General features: G+C 35.4%; 2 pseudogenes; both read left to right on the top strand.

The window, feature by feature from the left end:
* Positions 1–18,740: 18,740 nt before the first annotated feature.
* LOC149150147 (protein DMR6-LIKE OXYGENASE 1 pseudogene) lies at positions 18,741–19,626 on the top strand (annotated as a pseudogene).
* Positions 19,627–19,692: 66 nt separating this feature from the next.
* On the top strand, positions 19,693–20,550 carry LOC149150146 (protein DMR6-LIKE OXYGENASE 2 pseudogene; annotated as a pseudogene).
* Positions 20,551–23,727: the final 3,177 nt, after the last annotated feature.

Genomic DNA, 23,727 nt, shown 5'->3' with positions numbered 1-23,727 from the left:
ATCATGTTATTGTTAATGGCTTTTCACTAGGGAAACTAGACCAGTAATACAACATAAGTTGTTTTGATAGGTGGATACCATGTCTACTTGTCCAAAACATAGTTACATTACAAAATGGGGAAAGTTTCCTTGATAGCCTACTTCTACTATACTGTAAATAAACATGGGATGAACAGTGATAGACATAACGAAAGACAACATAAGTAACAAGTAGATACATCAAGTCATGCATGAGAAAAATTAATCGGTGGTTGAATCCACTGGACGGCCTTTGGGTGTCCATCTTCCATTTTGATCTCTCTAAACACAATGTTAACTAGGTGCTCGACCAAAATGTTGATTTTTTGGTCAAGATTGTTCATTTCCCTCTCAATGTCCCCAACCTTGACCTGAATATTTTGTTGGCTTACACCTTTTTCCTACATATTCTTTCCCATAACCATATTTATTTTCCAATAAATGTCAATTGCATGAAGGTATTAAGTCTATTGGATATGATTGCAACCAATGTCTAACACCCAATCCCTATTGGTTAACATATCCACATCTGACAAATTCTCATGCTTTAGCCTTTCCCCGTCCTAAGCTCTGACCAATTCTCTCTAGATAGCTAATGCAATACAAGATTGGCACCTACTTGTGACTTTCTCCACCGTAGTCTATGATGGGGAAACTAGGACTAGTGCAATGCAGTGCCAACCACATCCCCCCACCACTTCGACTGGAAACATAGTTTTCTTTACCACAACATCACCTAGCCATTGTGAGAAAGAAGGGTGTCAACCAATCTGAAAGATAAATTAAAATAGAATGAATACCTCCCTAGATTGTTGGGAGCGTATAGAGTTGATTTTTCTCACATACTTGTATCTAGGTGTCCCTACCACTATTATTGAATCCAAATCAAGTTTGGATAGGGCAGATGTGGAAGAACCTAGGACAAATGGGGGAGAACTTCAAATACTTTGGGTACTAAACCAAAATTGGGATGAAGCAAAAATATTGGACACCTGATCTGTCAAGGGTTAACATGTGGGAGCTGAACGGTCAAAGGGAGTCCAAGAGACATTGGAGTATGAGTCTAACGGTCACACCAATGTATTATAAATTTACATGTATGTTAATAAGAAATGCAATAACAATGTAAACTTTGAAACGGGAACTCATACTGTTACCTGTTTCGTAGAGATAGCAAAAAAGTGACCTGATTTTGAAAAGGGGTGATGCAGAACACATATGCTTTTTTTAGAGCATAGTTTTTGGCACTTTAATTTTTTTTATTTACATTACATTTTATAATGGTAGTGATTTTCATGCTGATTTAAAAAAGTGGGTATTCTGCATCAAACCCTTTTTTTAAAAGACCTATTTTTTGACTTTAAATTTTCTAATGTATGAAATGTAAATAATTATTTTGTAAATTTAATAATTTTTGAAGTGGTTGTTTTCTTCATATTTTCTTGTTTTAAATTTAAATTTTAATTTTTTTGTAGTGAGGTTTTTATTGTTTTGCATTTTTAAATTAGAAGGTTGATATTTTGAATTTTCGATATTCTACATATTTATACATCCTTAATTAATTTTTCAATCCACATGAAATAATTGTTTCTAAAAAGCAATCTTTTTTAACAATGGACATAAAAATAACCATTTTTAACATAAATATAACTAAAAAACTACACGTTTTGATAATTTTTTGCTAGAATTGACATGTCAAAATCACAATTTTTATACGAAAATTTTAACTAAAAATGGTTAAATAATAGTTATTTTTATGAATTTCATGTCAAATGAATAATAATAATCACTTTTTTTTTTCAAAAATAATGACAAACTTAAAAATTAATGCGAAAATCACATATTACAAATATTGAATGCATAACAACCTTAATTGAGTGTTTATTCTTCTCATAAAATGTCAAAGTCAAAACATTGAAAAGCTTGATTTCCAAGCATAGCTTAAATTAATCAACAATGTCACGTAATCCAAACTCTTCGTCCTCTAGAGTTTCATCATTGTCTTCTTCCACAATATTTTCTGCTTCCTTTTGCTCATTTTCCTCTTCTAACACATCTTTGATGTCTACGAATCTCCCAATGTATGTCTTTCCAAACATTCCATGTAATGGTGGTTGGGGTTCCTTTGCCTTTTTTGCCACACGTGATTCACTAAAGTCCCCTTTCTTCAACCCAATTTCTTGCATTGCATCTAGAAGAAATTGAAGAGCATTAATTTTTTGTTGAATGAAATTGCACTGTATTGGATCTTTTTCGATTGCAATGCAATTTCTTCCTTTTTGAAGGCAACATGCTAGTGTTGTACCTAATTATCAAACATAAAAGAAATAATGAAGTAAATTAGTACAATGACATATAAATTAATAAATAACATATTGAAATTCAATTCCATATAATAAAACTTACCTGAGCCAGAAAAAAATTCCAAAACCCAATCTCCTTCATTTGATTGCCGTAAAGACATGGCTAAATTGAGCTCCTAAATAACATTGGGTTACATTGTTTAAGTGCTCAAACTGCTCGATCGAGCGCCTAAAAAGGGCTCAATTGAGCAATCATTTTTTCCACTCAAACGTGCCATCTCTTGCCAAAAAGTGTAACCCAGCTCCATGCTTTCACCCTTATAGATTATGAATTTCTAACAATATATATCATAATTATTATTATTATCCAATTTTGAGGTCATAGCCAAGCCAGACACCAAATTGGTGTATGAAACCCCCTTGTTTGTGAGACAAGAGACCCACCTCCATGCAATGATTTGATTATTGTCTACAAAGGCATACCTACTCTAACCCCTTCAGGTTTTTGAACCTATAACCTCTTAGGAGGAAACACATGCTCTTAACCATTAGGTACTTGATCTGAGATACCTCATGTTTAACTCTAATGTTATCGGAGCATTTTCTCAAGAACTCTATCCAATAATTGGACCTCACACACTCTATTGACCTCTAATTTTAGCTGTGGCATTTCAAAGTTTACTCTCCAAAACTCATTTAAGGCCATAAATCACACTTCATATTGGTTTACTATATTTGTGAAATTTCTAATTCTTTATAACTAATCATTTAGTTTAGGTTGATTTTTTGGATTTAATTATCATGATTTGAGTCTTGTCAGTGTTAACTATAATACCCATCTTGGAACAATAGTCATAAAAAATCCTAAATTGATTATTCAGTCCTCATGGTTTAATGATAATACTATATATATATATATATATATATATATATATATATATATATATATATTTATTGTTATAAATTAAATATTAAACCTAACTTTTTGATTAATATTTTAGCATCTTTTAACCTTTAATAAAGCCATGCTAAAACTTCATATATATATATATATATATATATATATATATATTATAATGTATTGTTATAAATAAAATTTTAAACTTAACCTTTTAATTAATATTTTAGCATCCATAAACATATGCTTTTAACCTTTAATAAAGCCGTTCTAAAACTTCCTTCACCCTTCGTGTATCACGCCAATAAAGTTTTCTCGACTCTGAAAAACGACGCATATCTTATCTATAATAGACTGATGTTGTTTGGTTAATATTTTTCAATAAAAAGTTTGTCTACATGTCGAAATATTTTAGCATCTTTTAACCTTTAATAAAGCCATGCTAAAACTTCATATATATATATATATATATATATATATATATATATATATATATATATATATATATATATATATATATATATTATAATTTATGGTTATAAATTAAATTTTAAACTTAACCTTTTAATTAATATTTTAGCGTTCATAAACGTATGCTTTTAACCTTTAATAAAGCCATTTTAAAACTTCCTTCATCCTTCGTGTATCACGCCAATAAAGTTTTCTCGCCTCTGAAAAACGACGCATATCTTATCTATAATAGACTGATGTTGTTTGGTTAATATTTTTCAATAAAAATTTTGTCTACATGTGGAAGCCATGGCATCTATATACTGCTCGAACAACAAAATGCCAAAAGTAACGACAAAGAGAAAAATGCCAAGTTATTCATTTGTTGACTTTTAGATGGCCACATTCTCATCTCGCATGCATGCCCTGTCCTTCAAGTTCCCACTCTCCTATTATGCCATTGGTCCACTGAGACCAAATTGGTACATAACGATGATGTATGCATTGCCTTTTCTTTCAATTTCTTTTAAATAAGAAAATTTGTGGCATGAGCGCAACCACATGGTGATTACGATGGCATCAATAAAGGATTTGATTATGAAAAAGTCGACGGACCACACAACATTTGTGAAAACAATGTCGATAATCAACGTATTTGACCCACGATTTTCTGTAACAAATATGCCACATTTAACGATCAAACCATGATGTAATTAATGGAGATATGATATTGTGGTGAACAGATTTAGTGGAGATTTTTTGCATGGGCCACGTAAAACGTGGCCATGTGCCCCATAGTCAAAGATATTCCTCTAGCTATGGTGCAAGAAATCTTGTGAAGTACGTAGTGTTTTTAAACATGAGTACGTTGCTTTGATGGTGTTTTCGAAATGGTAAAGGCAAGAGTCAACAGGTTCAGTCCAAATCAAGTTGTAATAGTGGATAGCGCCATAAGTGGAGATAACAATGAAATTCGTTTTCATACACGTATTTTGGTGGGGATTGGCACTTTCACATTTCATGGTTAACGAAGGAAGAAACCAGTTTTTACAAATGGTTCCACGTAAAAAAAAAATTATTCCTAGTATGCAGCTTTAGCTCAACTCAGAATTCGACGTTTGTAGAGTTTCAAATGATGTTGTGCGCTCATGCCACAAATTTTCCGCCACCCATATGTTATTGTTTCAGGCGATTCTGGGAATTGCCGGATGGTGGGGCGATTCTCAGAATCGCCCCGCCACCCCGGCGCGGGGTGGTGGGGCGATTCTTAGAATCGCCCCACCACCCGGCGATTCCCAGAATCGCCCGAAATAATAACATATATAATATAAGTGGCGGGGCGATTCTTTACGTGGCCATATGCCCCATAATCAAAGATATTCCTCTAGCAATGGTGCAAGAAATCTTGTGAAGTACGTAGTGTTTTTAAACATGAGTACATTGCTTTGATGGTGTTTTCGAAATGGTAAAGGCGAGAGTCAACAGATTCAGTCCAAATCAAGTTGTAATAGTGGATAGCGCCATAAGTGGAGATAACAATGAAATTCGTTTTCATACACGTATTTTGGTGGGGATTGGCACTTTCACATTTCGCGGTTAACGAAGGAAGAAACCAGTTTTTACAAATGTTTCCACGTAAAAAAAAAAAAAATATTCCTAGTATGCAGCTTTAGCTCAGCTCAGAACTCGACGTTTGTAGAGTTTCAAATGATGTTGTGCACTCATGCCACAAATTTTCCACCACCCATATGTTATTGTTTCCGGCGATTCCCAGAATCGCCCGAAACAATAACATATATAATATAAATTCCGGGGCGATTCTTTACGTGGCCATATGCCCCATAGTCAAAGATATTCCTCTAGCGATGGTGCAAGAAATCTTGTGAAGTACGTAGTGTTTTTAAGCATGAGTACGTTGCTTTGATGGTGTTTTCGAAATGGTAAAGGCGAGAGTCAACAGGTTCAGTCCAAATCAAGTTGTAATAGTGGATAGCGCCATAAGTCGAGATAGCAATGAAATTCGTTCTCATACACGTATTTTGGTGGGGATTCGAACTTTCACATTTCACGGTTAACGAAGGAAGAAACCAGTTTTTACAAATGGTTCCACGTAAAAAAATTATTCCTAGTATGCAGCTTTAGCTCAGCTCATAATTCGACGTTTGTAGAGTTTCAAATGATGTTATGCGCTCATGCCACAAATTTTCTGCCACCCATATGTTATTGTTTCAGGCGATTCTGGGAATCGCCGGGTGGTGGGGCGATTCTAAGAATCGCCCTACCACCCGGGGATTCCCAGAATCGCCCGAAACAATAACATATATAATAAAAATGGCGGGGCGATTCTTTACGTGGCCATATGCCCCATAGTCAAAGATATTCCTCTAGCGATGGTGCAAGAAATCTTGTGAAGTACGTAGTGTTTTTAAACATGAGTACGTTGCTTTGATGGTGTTTTCGAAATGGTAAAGGCGAGAGTCAACAGGTTCAGTCCAAATCAAGTTGTAATAGTGGATAGCGCCATAAGTGGAGATAACAATGAAATTCGTTTTCATACACGTATTTTGGTGGGGATTGGCACTTTCACATTTCATGGTTAACAAAGGAAGAAACCAGTTTTTACAAATGGTTCCACGTGAAAAAAAATATATTCCTAATATGCAGCTTTAGCTCAGCTCAGAATTCGACGTTTGTAGAGTTTCAAATGATTTTGTGTGCTCATGCCACAAATTTTCCGCCACCCATATGTTATTGTTTCAGGCGATTCTGGGAATCACCGGGTGGTGGGGCGATTTTGAGAATCGCCCCACCACCCAGCGATTCCCAGAATCGCCCGAAACAATAACATATATAATATAATATAATATCGGAAGCCAAAGTATATAAAATTGATGATCGCGAATTATATTATTTTCAACTCATAGGCATCTAAAACCGCATTGTAATGTTTACTCATGTCGTCGAATTTATCAGACGACGAAGTATATAAAACCAAGTAGCGCAAATTAAAACTATTTTGTAATTATCTTCATTGATATTTTCCCCATTCAGAATGCCAGGATAGTTATCACGTATACAGATTGTATAGTCCAACCTAATTTTACTTGTGACACGCAAAAGAAATGAGTATAAATTTATTAATATATTTGATCATTAAACTATTTACCGAATCTCGGTAGCCATCGACAGCAAAGTGCCGGACCAGTTCATGGATTTTTTTACCTTGAAGTGGGAAAACATCCATTTGTCACTGGTAGTGTTTAATACGCTGGGACTCTGTATGAACCTACACAGAATATATAATACTTCTGTAAAAGGAGTATAAGCAAACACGAAACCGTGAATATTTCAAATGCACCAATAAATTCAACTGAAAAAAAGTAGCCATCATTTCAAATGGATTTTCTCGACGATAAAATAAATTACAATTGAATATTCATATATACCCAAATTCTAAATGTAGAATAACACCATAAATGTAGAAAAACACCACTGTGCTTGTCCTTTGCAATCCTTTTTCACCATATAATTGGTGTCTTACTCGAAGTCACTATCTGACACAACTACAAGTGGACTTGAAGGAGATGCAGAGTTTACGTTATCCCTTGTTGGTGTTTTATAAGTGGCCTTCACATCGTCGGAAGCAGTTTTTCGACGCGTTTTGTGAACTCTTCCTACGGATAAAGTTTTATCTCTCTCTCTCTTCTTGGCACTCTTTCCTCTGGTTTTGCCCTTAGATGCATTCTGTAGCTTTGAGGGTGGCGATTCCGTGGAAACATCTGTGTTATCTGTTGCCTTTGAAGATGATGGACCTGACACTTGTCGATTAGCATCTCTAATATCTTGGCGTTGTAATGTTTTTAAGAGTGCTTCAAGCTCTTTCAAATCACATTCCTGATCAGCCAGCATATTCGTCAAAATTTCTTCCGAGTAATGAGGATACTTGCTGTGAAGCTCCTTGATGGAATTTTCTTGATCTGCATTCAAAGACGTTTCATTCACATGTGCCCAGAGCTTTTTGTCACCAGCTTCCTCAACCTCAAGACGCTTCTCCTATTCTATACTTTTAGGGGATTCTAATGTGCTCGCAGGTACAACCTTGGGCTCCTCCGGGCCTTCTGCTTGCTGCAGATTTACACGCTTTTCAAATGCACCGATAAATTCGAACAACCGGAATATTTAAAAGCATCTTCTAGACATAATGGCAGAAATTAAAGAGTTGTGTCAACTTAACTATCCTGGCATTCTGAATGGGGAATATATCAATGAAGATAATTACAAAATAGTTTTAATTTGCGCTACTTGGTTTTATATAGTTCGTCGTCTGATAAATTCGACGACACGAGTAAACATTACAATGCGGTTTTAGATGCAGATGAGTTGAAAATAATATAATTCGCGATCATCAATTTTATATACTTTGGCTTCCGATATTATATTATATTATATATGTTATTGTTTTGGGCGATTCTGGGAATCGCCGGGTGGTGGGGCGATTCTCAGAATTGCCCCGCCACCTCGCACCAGGGTGGCAAGGCGATTCTGAGAATCGCCCCACCACCCGACGATTCCCAGAATCGCCCGAAACAATAACATATATAATATAACCCGTAGTCTGTGCATGAAGAAAAGGTATAATTTTCTTTTGAGCTATTGTGATACGTCCACATGCCACCTCATGCTACAACTCTCTCCACTATCTGTTACACAATCCAAAACCGTGGGAAGGACGCAAAGATTCATGAACCCTAAGCCATAATTTAATTTTCTTTTCCAGCAAGAAAAAATCGAACTTTGCTTAAGTATTATCATAATGTCAAGTACATAAATTAATTTTTTTTTTCAGCGAGAAAAAATCGAACTTTTGCGGGTGAAAATGTGTCATAATATATCAATTAGGTTGATGTTTTGGGGTTATATTATATATGTTATTGTTTCGGGCGATTCTGGGAATCGCCAGGTGGAGGGGCGATTCCCTCCACCCGGCGATTCCCAGAATCGCCCGAAACAATAACATATATAATATAACCCCAAAACATCAACCTAACTGATATATTATGACACATTTTCACCGTAAACCGCAAAAGAAGGAAATCATACTATCTGCCAGGGTCGAGGTGCATTCATACTATCTGCCAGCTTCTAGTAATTTCACGTTGATTCTAATTCCATTACTTACTTCTCCATAATTGCAAGTGCTCGATTTATGAATGCGGTATTTAGAGTACGAAATGAAAACGCCAAGAACTTGAAGAGAGGCATAACAGACACGGATGAGATAGTTTTAAGGTTTAAATATTAACTTATTAATAAATTAATTTTGGCTTTATGGGGTTATATTATATATGTTATTGTTTCGGGCGATTCTGGGAATTTCCAGGTGGTGGGGCGATTCTGAGAATCGCCCCACCACCCGGCAATTCCCAGAATCGCCCGAAACAATAACATATATAATATAACCCCAAAACATCTACCTAACTGATATATTACGACACATTTTCACCGTACACCGCAAAAGAAGGAAATCATACTATCTGCCAGGGTCGAGGTGCATTCATACTATCTGTCAGCGTCTAGTAATTTCATGTCGATTCTAATTCCATTACTTACTTCTCCATAATTGCAAGTGCTCGATTGATGAATGCGGTATTTAGAGTACGAAATGAAAACGCCAAGAACCTGAAGAGAGACATAACGGACACGGATGAGATAATTTTAAGGTTTCAATATTAACTTATTAATAAATTAATTTTGGCTTTATGAATATATTTACTTTGATTTCATATGACTATTATGATTTAAATATTATTTTATTAATAAAAGAAATCACATTTTTAAAACATAAAATGAATGTGATATTATTTAACTATCAAACGTTTTTATTTTTTTGGCTTTATTTAATGTCTTTCCTTTTCTTTAATTATGTTTTATAAATAAAAATTTTAAATAAAGTTTACGTTAAAATCTCAATTACCATTTATATAATAATTTTCAAGAATTTATCACACATTCCAAAACATAATTCACTTTCCTATCTTTGTCATGGTAGCGAGGTGGCATTATTCTTGGTTTAGTTTCCTAAGTAATTCCGGGGATAAATTCTCTTTCTCAGTTCTGCATGCGAGTTTCTTTGTTGGAGCTACTACTCGGTCTTCTTGTCACTTGATGGAGGGTTTTAACTTTCCTCATTGTTGTAGTGGTTTATGATATTAGCTAGATAGTCCAGGGCGAGGAAGCCTCAGTCCTGTATTTATCTTTGGGATTTTGGCCCTGTTCTTGTAGGTCGGGGTCTCTGGTTGTTGTAATGTCGACATCACTGTGGCTTCAGTTTATTCATATTAAGTCTGTATATATTTTGACCGACCTTGTGATACACTTCTTGGGTCCACTATGCTGAGTTTATGGTTCGGCTATTCTCCGGAGTCTGTACCGGATTTTGAAAAAAAAGGAGGGCCACGGTATGCATGCATATTCATCGTTTCCATTTAGCACCTTTGTTGATTATGCCACGAGGGTTTCTACTCTATGCAAACGATTGACGGAATATTAAACTAATTTTTAATAATTAAATACTTTATAAACCTAGTAACGATAATATGGCAATTGCAGTAACATTATAATGCTACGGGGTCAGCAGACTTACACCTAAAAAGCTATATCTTTATTTAGATTTGTACATAGCTCTTGTTACCAAAACCTTCTTTTGGCATAGGTCTAATTGAATTCCAATACATTCATTTTGTATTAATCTTTATGTCCACAAATGAATTCTCGTGCATTTATTTGTTTAGAAATCCATGTCTGTGTAGGATATTCGTAAAATAGTTTATGTAACTGATGTATGCATCATATCTTGAAATAAAATTAATGATTTCCATATGGCGTTAAATGAGGAGTTATGAGGCATTTTTATGTTGTTGGATTACATGTTTTAATTATGATAGTTTTTATTGTTTAAAATATCTAAAATCAATATTAAATTAGAGATATAATGTATGTTCTATTCAATATACAAATAATGACTTTTGAATTCATTTAGTGATGTAATTTGTTCATAATGTCATGGTTTTTTAATTTTATAGTTGAAAAATTTTCAATTTCTTTTGTATCTAGCATGTTATGGTTGAAAACATGTTGAATTTATATTTAGGAAAGAAAAATGATATTCTACCAAAAACATTAATGTGTTTTTTGCCTCACAAACAACTTTGTTTGGCACATAAAAATTTGGTTTTACTAGCATTTTTTAAAAAGTTTGAAAATTGACCCTAAAAAAATAAATCATCATTCCAGTATCATTACTTTTTCGTTTTGAAGCTATATTTTGCACGAAAATTTCGTAGTCACTGTGATTTTTAAAACATGTTCAAAATTGACCCCTAAAAAATAAAATCATCGTTCCAGTATACACACTTTTCATTTTTAGCACTGTTTTTGATGTTTTTTCAGGGTTTTTTGGCCAGAGTTCCCGTTTTGAGTTTATAGTTCCCGTTTCAAATTTTACATTGTTCAATTCACTATTTTATCATTATGTTTCGTCACATTCAATGTGCATCTAACATGGTATTGGAGCTACAGGTGAATTCCTGCCGTGCTCAAGTGTGAGCCACTTATTTTTGTGCCTTCTCCAACCATTAGTCATGTGGTCCTCTTCCTCAATGTGTGCTTGTGCATTAGTTTTTATACCGAAAACTAACATGCTGGAATTCCCTATCAACTCTATTAAAAGGATGAAACATTTGTACAGTTGACTATTTCATTTTGTGCATATTGGTCCATTGGTTAAGAAAACACTTGTCCTGGCATCTCTATCATTTTCCTTCCCTAGAAGAAATGCCTCTGCATCTCTCCAGACTTGTCAAGCCTGTGCCTTGTCTGCTACAGTTGTCAACAACTCCTCTGGTCGGTTAAATTTGAGGACTACGAGCTCGTTCACCTGTTTCACATTTGGTGAACCCGATGTGAAAGCTGATGAAGAGCACAATGCCGCTAGAGGTGTTGAATATTAGAGCTAAGTGCGTTGTTGTTGCACTGCGTTGAATGACCGTGGAATATATTTTGGCATGTGACTTTTCTACACAAGGATTTCAATAATCAAGCTGGCCATCAACAAAAATCCAGTCAGTTTTGATTTTCAAAATAGTTAGAGAGCCATTTATATGTTGTATATTGGGAGAATTACATGCGCTCATTCATTTGTTCAAAGCACATTTTATGATGATTGCTTAGTCACTTTCTATTGCATCCAAGCCACAATAGCTTTTCCATATTGAATTCCACGCTAGTATTGAGAAGAGGAGGGCACTGAGTGTGGCAGAGATATATTGTCTTCTTTTCCTTTGTATTGTGCTTGTTGTGGGAATCTCTTGCTCACAGAGAAGCCCTTAAGCGTTTGGTTGTGACGTTCCAAATTCTATGATCTAGTTGTGAACCAGGTTGATCCAGCTAGCATCCATCATATTCACAGAACTCCAACTCCCCCAAGTCAATGACTGTGACAACATGGCTAGCCTTGAGCATAGTTTGTTATAGACATTGACATGCCAGTGTGACCAACAACATTATGTAAATGGAATATTTATTATTAATTCAATGAGAGCTCTGCTAAAAACCATAGTCGAGCCAAATTCTCACCCTTGCGAAGCAATTTGCATGAGGAATAACACTAATCTCGATTGGAAATGATGAAAATGTTGTCGATCATGGCCTTATGAGTGGATATATTGAGAAATAGAACATGTTGTCATGGTATGAGAATAGAGATGCCCCATAGAATCTGCGACTGAGTGACAATGAGTAGCGAAATTCAAAAATTTCCGTCGAGGTGAGCATGGGTTACGTAAGGCAGTAAATGCCAGAAAATCCCTTCCTTTTTCTTCTCTTGGTCAACAACTGGAACATTGTCTTAAGAACTCATCCATCCTTCATTTCCATTTTGCAGAGGGTTTTATGATCGGAATTGAAGGATTTGTGAGGGTTTAGTGTTGCTTGAGAGTTTAATGGGGTCCAATCCAATTGATAATCACAATAATTTGTTAGGTCCCTATACTACTAGTGTAACCTCTTATTGTTATTAGTACAACCCCCTTATTATATTGTCGTTCCCATGTAGTCCCCATATTTTTATTATTGTGTGCCCCATAGAATCCCACTATGGTTATTATTGTGCTCTTACATTATTATTGTTATGTCGGCTTTGATTATATTATGACCCCTTAGACTCCTATATATAGAAAGGAGATCTTTTCATTTGTATCATCCAAGAATTGTTCATTTGTGTAATGTAAAGGAGGTTTCCCCCTTGAAGAGGCTTATTTCTAAGGCATTGATCTATCTTTTCTATCTTTTTGTGAGCTGGTTTCATAACATTTGGTATTAGAGCTTTGGATTCTAGGGTTTTGTTATTCCAAATAGGTCATCGTGGAATTTTCATTATAACTTTTTCACTACGAAGTTTCAGAAGCTAAAACAAAAACCCATTTGAGAAGAACTTGGTCTTCACCTTGGGTCCGAATTTCCGATCTTGTCTCGCTATATTTTCGGAGATATGATTTGAGGAAGTTAGGGTTTGTGCAAGCTCCAGAATTTCATCTCAAACAGTTCATCGAGGAATTTTCACTATAATTTGTTTTCTATGAAGGTTCAGACTCTGAAATTAAAAATAATTTGAGCCAAAATTGTGGGGAAGTTCGCGCCCAATTTTCAGACCTTGTTACACTATATTTTCGGAGATACAATCCAAGACATTTAGGGTTTCTACAGGCTCCTAAATTACTTCCCAAATAGGTGACCTAGGGAAAATCATCATAACATTCTCTCAGAGCATCAGTTTGAAATTTCGTGGGAAGTTACAGAAAGAGGAAGTACTTTAGGTTTCTTTGTATAGGTTTCAGATCCAAAGGTCAAAACAGTGACATGTGGAACTTCATACAAGCTCGCTCTTCTGAAAAGGTATATAATCAGGTCATCTTGGGAGATTGTGCATAACTCTTTCTTGGAGAATCCAATTTCAATCAAACTAGTGGCATTGGAAAGAGGACATAGAGGGCTACTGCAAGACGTGATTTCAAAACTGGAAGATCCAAAATTACAGAGTTACAGTTGTTTCAAGATGAAGCTCCTAAAATCAAGAAAAGGCGATATGAGGAAGTTTGATGGCAAGGATCTGGTAAACTGGATACTACAGATGGAGCAATATTTTGATCTATACGAGGTGCAACTGTTACAAAAGGTACGTAAGAACCGGATCAATTTTTATGGTATAAAGGGCTTTGTTCTCATAAACCACTTGTTATGTGGTCAATTTTCATGGAGGAAATGATAACACATTATGAGGATACAAAGAGAAACACCTTCTTTAGCCAATTGATAAATCTCAAACAAAAGTGGTCAATGGTAGAGCACATTGAGGACTTTCAAAAATTGAATATAAGGTAAAATTACATTCCAGAGAAGCAGAGGATTGATGTCTCCATAGGGACTTTAAAGGACAACATTCAACATGAGGTTCGTCTTTGGTAACCTGATTCATTGGAGAAGGCATTCAGGTTGGAAATAAAAGTGGAAAGAAAAATTATGGAAACAAGGATGTCTACCCCTCACAACTATAAATATGGAAGTGTTGTTTCTCCTAGCCTTCCATAACCTACAAGGTTGTAACCACAACAGTTGGAAGAAAAAAGAGCAAAAGGACTTTGTTACAATTGTGATAACAAATACATTAAAGGTCATAAGTGTGCTGAGAAGAAATTATTTTACATTGATTATGAAGAGAAGGAAGAAAAGTATAAAGAAACATCAAAAGAAGAGGATGTACATCAGGAACCAACCCTAGAGAAAGAAGAAATGAATCCAACCATATCTTGTAAAGCATTGGCAAGAATTACCACTCCTCAAACTCTCAAAATAGAAGGACATATCAAGAAGAAAAAAGTTCAAGAAGTGAAAGATCACATCAAGAAAGAAGAAATGAATCCGACCATATCTTGTAATGCATTGGCTAGAATTACCACTCCTCAAACTATCAAGATAGAAGGACATATCAAGAAGAAAAATGTTCAAGAAGTGAAAGATCACATCGAGCATCAAGAAATGAATCTGACCATATCTTGTATTGCATTGGAAGAAAGTACCACTCCTCAAACTCTCAAGATAGAATGACATATCAAGAAGAAAAAGATTCAAGCAGAGAAAGATCACATCAAGCATCAACAACAAGTTCTCCAACTTTTAAAGGATAATTCCATTTTCATGCAGAATCGAATGAAACAACAGTCATATCAACATCGCAGTGAAAGAAGTTTTAATGTAGGCAATTGGGTATTTTTATGGCTACATCTCAAGCAAGCTATTTATGGGAAGGAGATGTTGGCAATACTACATGCACTTAAAAAATGGCAACCTTACCTAATGGGAAGACACTTCAAGGTAAAAATGGATCATGATAGTCTTAAATAATTTTTAGAACAAAGATTATCTTTAGAAGAACAGAAAAAATGGGTCACAAATATGTTGGGTTATGACTTTGAAATCATCTACAAAAAAGGGAAGAAAAATGTTGTTGCAGATGCACTCTCAAGAAAGGATGAGGATGTGGAAGCATTGTTTTGTGCTATTTCTATTATCCAACCAGATTGGATAAATGAAGCAAGGGATGAATGGAATAAGGATGAAGAAGTGTGGCCACTCATTCGAAAGTTGCAGAAGATCCCAGTTCGAACAATATTGCCAGAACTTGACGAGGAAGGAAAAATCATATTGAAACCTCGAGCAATCATATAAAAAATAATCTGATAGCTACGAAATTGATCAATTTCAAAGTATCTCATTAAGTGGAAGAACTTACCTGTTGAAGATCCCATATGGGAGGACAATAATTTTATATAGAAGCATCAAGAACTACTCAAGCGTTGAGGACAACACTTTTTGAAGGAGACGGGCATGTTAGGTCCCTATACTACTAGTGTAGCCCCTTATTGTTATTAGTACAACCCCCTTATTATATTGTTGTGCCCATGTAGTCCCCATATTGTTATTATTGTGCCCCGTAGAAGCCCACTATTGTTATTATTGTTCCCTTACATTATTATTGTTATGTCAGCTCTGATTATAGTATGACCCCTTAGACTCCTATATATAGAAAGGATATCTTGTCATTTGTATCATCCAAGAATTGTTCATTTGTGTAATGTAAAGGAGGTTTCCCCCTTTAAGAGGCTTATTTCTAAGGCATTGATCTATCTTTTCTATCTTTTTATGAGCTGGTTTCATAACATAATTCAAGATGTTTAACAAGCTCTAAAAAAAAAACCAAAGGAGGAAACTTCGACACTTGCCACTACAGTCAACCTCAACTTGGTATGAGCTCAATTACATTGAGGCCAAAATACAGATGAAAAAAGGAAATTGGATTTGGCAGGTTGCATTTGGCAGTGGATTTAAGTGCAATAGTATTATTTAGCACTTCTAAGAGTGAAAGGAGATGAAAATTTAATACATCCAAGTCAATTTCAGATTTGCATAAAATTGTGTGCACTTTGGAGTTTCACAATATTGGCTTTGAATTTCCAAACTGTACCACTTAGGTGTAATTATAAATACTCAACTTCTCTGCAAATTTGTTTTCAACTACAAGATTAGAAATTCCAAAATCACAGTTAGCCTTTTTAGAGGCAACATATTGTTGAGATAGTTGATTCTCTTTAATAGCTGGGGTTTGTCTAGCCTTTATAGCTTTCACTAGAGTATTTATTTTTTATGAAACAATGGCGAGACATGATGATTTTTTAAAGATATTAAGCACTCTAATCCTTTCCACCGCTAAAGACACAGTCAAAATCAGCAAAACTATTCTTTCTGACATTCAAACATGTCTTCAAGATGCTCAAGAAAACATTGAGTTTCTACAACTTGAATCTCAATTACAATAAGAAGAGATACAACACAATACACATCATCCTGAACCTATTTTTGTTCAGGACATTGAGATAGACTCCCATCAGCGACAAGAAATCATTGATGTAGTGGTCATTTCAGAAGCAGATTTGAATATAGGTGTGGAAATTCAATCCGCATTTCCCAAGCCTACCATCACACCTTGGAAAGAGATTTTCAACAATAAGCATAGAGCAGGTCTTGGATATGATAAGGAGGCGTCCTTTCATATTCCAGATTACTCAAAGCCCATCCAGTTCCATAGCATTGGGTCTCTTCATGACAGTTCACCTTCATCTTTTGCAGATCCTGCTCCTCTTCCACAACAACCATGACAGAATCTTAAATGACAGTATTGTGAATGAGTTGGCCATATAAAATATCATTGTTTTAATCTTCATCCATGTGAGCACTGTCATAAAACCATTCATTCTTCAAACATATGGTTCAAAAACAAGCCTCCTACAAGAACAAAGATTCACCTGGGGTTCAACATCCAAGAAGATATTTCAGTCATATGTTAGAATTTCTTCTAGAGTATTGAACAATATTGTAGTTGAGTTTTCTCCATCTTCTTACCTTGTATCTGACAAGGGGGGAAGTGATGATCATATATAATTTTCAAAGTCACATCAAGTGAGCCTGAGCCACAACCTTACATACCAGATTCAGAGTAGTAGCTAGAGACAAAGATGCCCCTCAGCATTATGCATCAAGATAATCCACCCAGTTCAGAACCTTGTCTTTGCTAAGATTCAAGATTATGCATTACTGATATTTAATAAGGTAGTAACGATCAGTGCCCTTGTTTTCTAATATTAAAAAATTAATATTTAATTAATTAAGATGAGTGCATTATTCTGGATAATAAATTTAAAAATTAGAGTTTAAATTTTCAAAATAGAAATATAAAAATAAGAAATATTTAAAATCTATTTTTAATTACAATTTCAATATAAGTATATAATAAAACTTATATCAATAATTAATAATTCCTTTGACTCCAAAAATTATTCTTTTAAATTGAAAAACCACGTTATTGTTGCGTGTTGCTTTCGGCACTGCAATTCAAAATGCTGATGAGCAACGTCATAGTGTCACACCTTTCCTATTTAAATCGCAGAGAAAATGCAATTTGAAATGGTGATAATAAATATTACGCATTTCAGAATATTTAATATTTAATGAGCATTTCATGAGTCATTGGGTTTTGGAATCTTCCCACTTATCAAATTCAATCTATTGATTCATGTGACACTAGCACTATTAAATTCAAATCTCGTAATATTTAATGAGAATTTTATCATCTCAATCCTCACCCTATCAAAATTTAATGGCGTTGTCAAAAGATGTGACACATTGGCCAGGACGGCAAGAAAATCTGAATATGGTAAAAAAAAATTAAGAACATAGAGAATTATGGGGCAGTTTTTTTTATTGGAATAAGAGTTCGTTGTTTTTAACTAAGGAAAGAAGTTAATAGGTTAAGAGTCAGAGGTATCTAGTAGGAGTGAAAGTTTTGGTTAGGGGTTATTAGAGGGTTATTCCAGGTGTCTTGGTTTTCCTTGAATAAGGGTGATGAGTCACCTTGCCTTCACTGGTTGCAGCTAGAGATAGCTACCCTCACTGTTGATTTGATATCTGATTTATAATAGGTTTTGAGACCTGTAAAACAAAAAATTAAAAGACACCCAAAATCTTGAAATTTAACCGCTAGAACTCAGATTTTCAAAAAATTCTGCAGAAATTGATTGGAGTTTCCCTGGATGGCCAAAAGTGGCCGGGGCAAAAAAATTTCAAAAAATTTTGTAGACATAGTGTTTGAATTGTATTTTTGATGGTGGAAATGGATTCAGCACCATCAAAAACGTCTAAAACACCTAAAATTTTGAAGTTTAACGACTATAACTTGGATTTACAAAAATCTTTGCCAAATTTTCTCTAAATATGACCAGAATTTCCATAACCTTTCCGGAGAATTCCTCCAGCTAGTTAGACTACGACAAATTTATCCAAAATTCCATTTTCTTAACTAATTTGTGAGTTTTTAAACTACACTAAATTTGGATTCACTGACCCGTCTATCTAAACTCTATAAATTCCCTTATCACACATTTGCACATCAGCGTTGGAGGAAGATGTCTTCTGCAATGGTTGTGCAGACCCAACAGGTCAGCAGTGCTATTCATAAGCTCATGTCCAATGGAATTAGCAACCTGAAGGTGCAGGACAGATATATCGTGCCTCCCCATGAGCGCCCACAGATTGGTGACGTCTCTTACTCTGAGAGCATTCCTGTGATAGACCTAAAACATCTCAACGGCCCTAACAGAACGACAGTAGTCCATGAAATCGGATGCGCATGTGAAGAGGACGGTTTCTTCCAGGTACACACACCTCAATCCCTACCAGCAATTCTCCCTCCTGTCATTGTTTTATACTATATGGTTGATTTTTTATCATACTTGCAGACTATTCAGTCTATAGATTTCTGTTGGCATGCTGGTATTAGTCTAGTGACTGCCTTAAGTTTCATATTGGAATATCAGATAGTGAACCATGGCGTTCCAGAGAACGTCATGAAAAGCATGATGGATATAGCCAAAGAGTTTTACGAAATGCCAGTGGAAGACCGTGCATGCCTCTACTCAGAGGACGTAAAACAGCCAGTCCGGGTTTTTACCAGCTTGAATCTTAGCAAAGACAAGGTTCTGAACTGGGTGGATTATCTCACGCAGCCTTGTCATCCTCTGGAAGAAGTCATTGGCTCTTGGCCTGAAAAACCTGCAGCCTACAGGTTATCACCAAAACTTTATCCAAGACATAGAGGACTAGGAATGATTCATCTTAACCCACCATGCAAATGTTTAGCTTGTTTGACTTAGTTTTTCTTACAGAGATATTGCGAGCAAGTACGCTGGTGAGTTGAAAGCATTGATATTAAGGCTGCTGGCTGCAATTTCAGAAGCTTTAGAGCTAGATTCTGATTACTTGAATAATATTTTGGAAAATATAGCCAAATGATGAATATAAATTACTATCCTTCATGCCCAAACCCAGATCTCACTCTGGGTTTACCAATTCATTCAGATGGAAGTGCTCACTCTGGGTTTACCAATTCATTCAGATGGAAGTGCCCTCACTGTGTTAATGCGAAGTCATGTGAGTGGCCTGCAAGTATTGAGAAATGGAAAGTGGGTTGCCGTAGAACCCTTAGCAAACGCGTTTGTGGTCAATTTGGGAGATCAGCTGCAGGTTAGAAACAATGAGCATATATGGTTAGTTTTGGAGTTGTTTTTAGTGTGATTTTTTGGAGAGTTTGGTGATGGAATTTGGCTAAAAAATTTGAGGTTAAATTTTGATTTCTATTATTTAAAATGGCTTTTTAAATGCATATTTAGATTCAGCACCCTGGAAAACCCTTGGGACACTTTGATTGTGCAGAAATTAGCTGGAAAACCGTTGAGACACTTTGATTGTGCAGAAATTAACTATCAAACTTGCGATTTCAATAAATTGCTGCCAAATTTTTACCATAAAAACCACCCAAAAAACTTCAAAAAAATCTCTTTAAAAACAGCTCCGTTAGTTTTTCTATATATACAAGAATTTAGTTTTTCTATATATACAAGAATTTTCTCTATATACAAGAAAGAATTTGATAGTATTAATTGAATTTGATTGGTGTGTGATTTGAGTGCGTTAGGTTGTGAGCAATGGGAGATTTAGGAGCGTCGAGCATCGAGTAATAACGAATATGCAGAGTGCACGCATATCAATTCCCACTTTCTATTCGCTTCAGACGATGCTTTTATTGCTCCTGCAACAAGCATGGCGAATGAACAGCAGCCAGCTTTGTATCGAGGATATAAGTTTGAAGAGTATTTGGCAGCTTTCTGGAACCAGGGATTAAAGGGAAAGAGTGTGCTGGATCACTTCAAGATCTAATGGACATTGATTTCTATGGGAGCCTCTAAGAATTTCAATAATAGTTTGCCTTTGCGGTTGGCATATTAGCCCCACCATGATAATGTGCATTCATGGAAGTTCGAAATAAATATAGAGATCACAGGCCGGATTATCTGCGTTTTAGTGTTTTATGTCTTTCATTTTTATTAAATTTGATATGAGGGGTTGCGTGAAATTAGAAATTAAATAGCGAAATTTACTTTACGTTTTAAATTTATTTATGTTTTTAAAATATATTTTAAATAACATAAAAACATTGATCATTTTAATAAAAAAATTATTAACCAAATTTTAACATTGATCATTTTATTAATAAAATTATTAACCAAATTTAAAAAGAAATGATAAATGTTTTTTAATTATTATATTTGAAAAAGATTTTTATAAAAAAATCATTATTTAAATTTAAAAAGAATTAACATATGTTATTTATGTTTATGGAGTGTAGAATAAATAGTGATAAGGTGTTTTCTTAAGGTATTTTATGGTGAAAAAGTTATTGGTTCGAAACAAGCATATAAAAATCAAGCAATGCTAGATTTTGACAACTTGGATACCTCTGAGTGGTGGCTACTCAAACCAAATATTAGGAGTGTCAATCATTTCAAGAGTCACATTACCTTAAAGATTTGCCAAAATTATAAGCATACTTTTTATTTATACATTAATCAAGCCATGCTAGATTTTGACAACTTAGATACCCTGAATGGTGGCTACTCAAACCAAAGATTAGGAGTGTTAATCATTTCAAGACTCACATTACCTTAAATATTTGCCAAAATTATAAGCATACTTTTTATTCATACATTTAAAATGCACAAAATTATAATTTCATCTAAATATTACTATAGGGAAAAAAATGAACAAACAAACTAATGTATACTATTTATGTATTATATTTTATTATATCCACAATGAGGCTGAATGGAGGAAAACGAGACCCTATGGGATATGTGCCAAGCCTTAATTAACAAAGTTGATGATGGAACAGTCTGTAGGGTGGCGCAACCACCGCACATGCTATTTCATGCACATCACCATTGAAGGAATGTTGTGTACTAGGCTAGTAGAACGTTAGATGTGGGAAGTGATGGAAGCACTAGTGGCAATTAAGGAGCTTGCCATGTGGGAGGGGAGGGTTATTACTCAATTCTCGCCTAAGTGTAGAGAAAACATTAGGAAGCATGTTGGAGAATTTTTTCAACTTGCCAAACTATTTCAAGGTAGCAACGAGATCGAGGGGCATGTCGCTTAGCCCCTCCAACCAATTTGCAAGGAAGTGAGTATGTTTTCGTTGACCATCTTGCAAAATCTGAAGAGGTTTTACTGCATGTAACTTCTTGGTTGATGGCTTGTAGTTCTGGTGTCTATCAAGTCCCTTTTTGGTTGTTTTTCACTTGGATTATAGCTTGGTCTTTTGTTTGTTGGTGGTTTAGTCCTCAATTTATCATTCTCGTAGGTTGTAAGACCTTTAATGGAATTGCCCATAGTGGCGATGGGTATGGTAAATGGTCATGTATCTATTGAGAATTTTCTCCTTGTCGGAGGAGCCAATTCCTCTGTAATGTGTAATTGAATTATGTCATGCATGGCGATGATAGTGGGAATTATGTCTCGGATGGTTCCAAAGAAGCCTTAAGTTGTAAAATAAAAAATAACCCTTGTTCCCTCAATCATCCTTATGGTTCATGACATTTTATAAACCTTTTAGACTCCATGATTTCCCCTATTGTGATAGAACTTTGCATAGTGAGGGAAAAAACCTTTGTTGGGATTCGAGGGAAATTGGGTATATCCTCCTCCTATGTTCATCAAGCATGTAATGGTGGACCAGTCCAGGGATAAGGAGTTTCCCACTCTTCGAAGAGAGAAGGTGTGCCTTTTCTATCCAACTGTAACCATATTTAGTTATTTGTCTCAGACTTTGATGCTGAGTAAGTTAAAGGGGAGGAAATTATGGTCTTGTCCAGAGACCAAACCACTTAAGTTCTGAATGAATAATTTATATGATATGTGTTTATGTCATCCTGCAGTAACAAGTGCTCTCCATCCAGGGAAATTAATCTTGAAGTGCAAATGAAGTGTTATTTATTGGCAGCATAAACAAGGTCTATTCTACTTGAGCAAAGACATAAAGGGTGAGGTCTAGGGGAATCCTATAGTGGACTACCTTCTAGAACATGAAAACATGGCTTGGTTGGGTGCTCGCTCACACCACAGTATGGGGCATAGAGGTGGCATACGGGGCCATGGAAGAGGATGTGGCAGGGGCCATGACCAGGATCATGAGGGTGAACTGAGATATTAAGTGGCCACTTCATCTAAGGCAAGAAATGTATTGGAACACTTGGAGATCTATGTAGGAAGAGAAAGAAGACCACAATATGATGCAGACATATTAAGATAATTTAGGGACTTAGTGGAGGACCTAGGACACACCAGAGGCTAATGGACATTGCTTAGACATACACTACATATTTACTAGAAGAATAAGACTATGTTAGCAATGATTTTGGCTGAGAATTCACTTGATTTTCAAGGCATCACTACTAATTTGATTGAGATAAGTAGTGAGACACAAATACTAAGGCTCTAGATGATTCTATTGGACAACAAAATGGCTCATATTGATGGAATGGGGTCCCTCAGGTCAATTTTATTGAATTTTGAGTCATTTTTGCAATATCTTTTTGTAGCAAAGGTAAAGTCTCCATGAAATGTGCAAAGCAGAGTGCGAAGCTCAGTAGAGTCAAAGGGGCTTTAGTGCCTTAGGTGGGCAGGTAATAGAGTTGTTTTGAGACCCTCCCATGGTCTACGGACCATGGTATTGTAAAGCAAAGGCTATATAAAGATTAGTCATAGTGAGTCTTAGGGGGTAACTTGAAGAAGAATCATTGTAAGGGAAAGGTGCTAAGCCAAGAAAGGTTTGTTTCTTGTACTTAGGCAAAAGGGGAAGGTTCCTGCAGCTGAGTGCGTGAAGACCTTGGTAAGTCCACAAGATGAGTGCGTGGGCCCCTGCAACCGAGTGTGTAGGGATAAAAAAGTCTATATCTAAACGTTTACATCTAATAAAGATTGTTTTGGGCCAAAATTGATGTATCTGTGTTATTTTATTTACTTCTACAAAGTTTATGTATCTTCACTCTGTAATATGTT

This window comes from Pinus tabuliformis, chromosome 9, assembly GCF_031772625.1.
Source record: "Pinus tabuliformis cultivar Carrire ecotype Pingquan chromosome 9, CPIR1, whole genome shotgun sequence".
In the NCBI taxonomy this organism is placed as follows: Eukaryota; Viridiplantae; Streptophyta; class Pinopsida; order Pinales; family Pinaceae; genus Pinus; species Pinus tabuliformis.
This window is presented reverse-complemented; position numbering and strand designations above follow the sequence as displayed.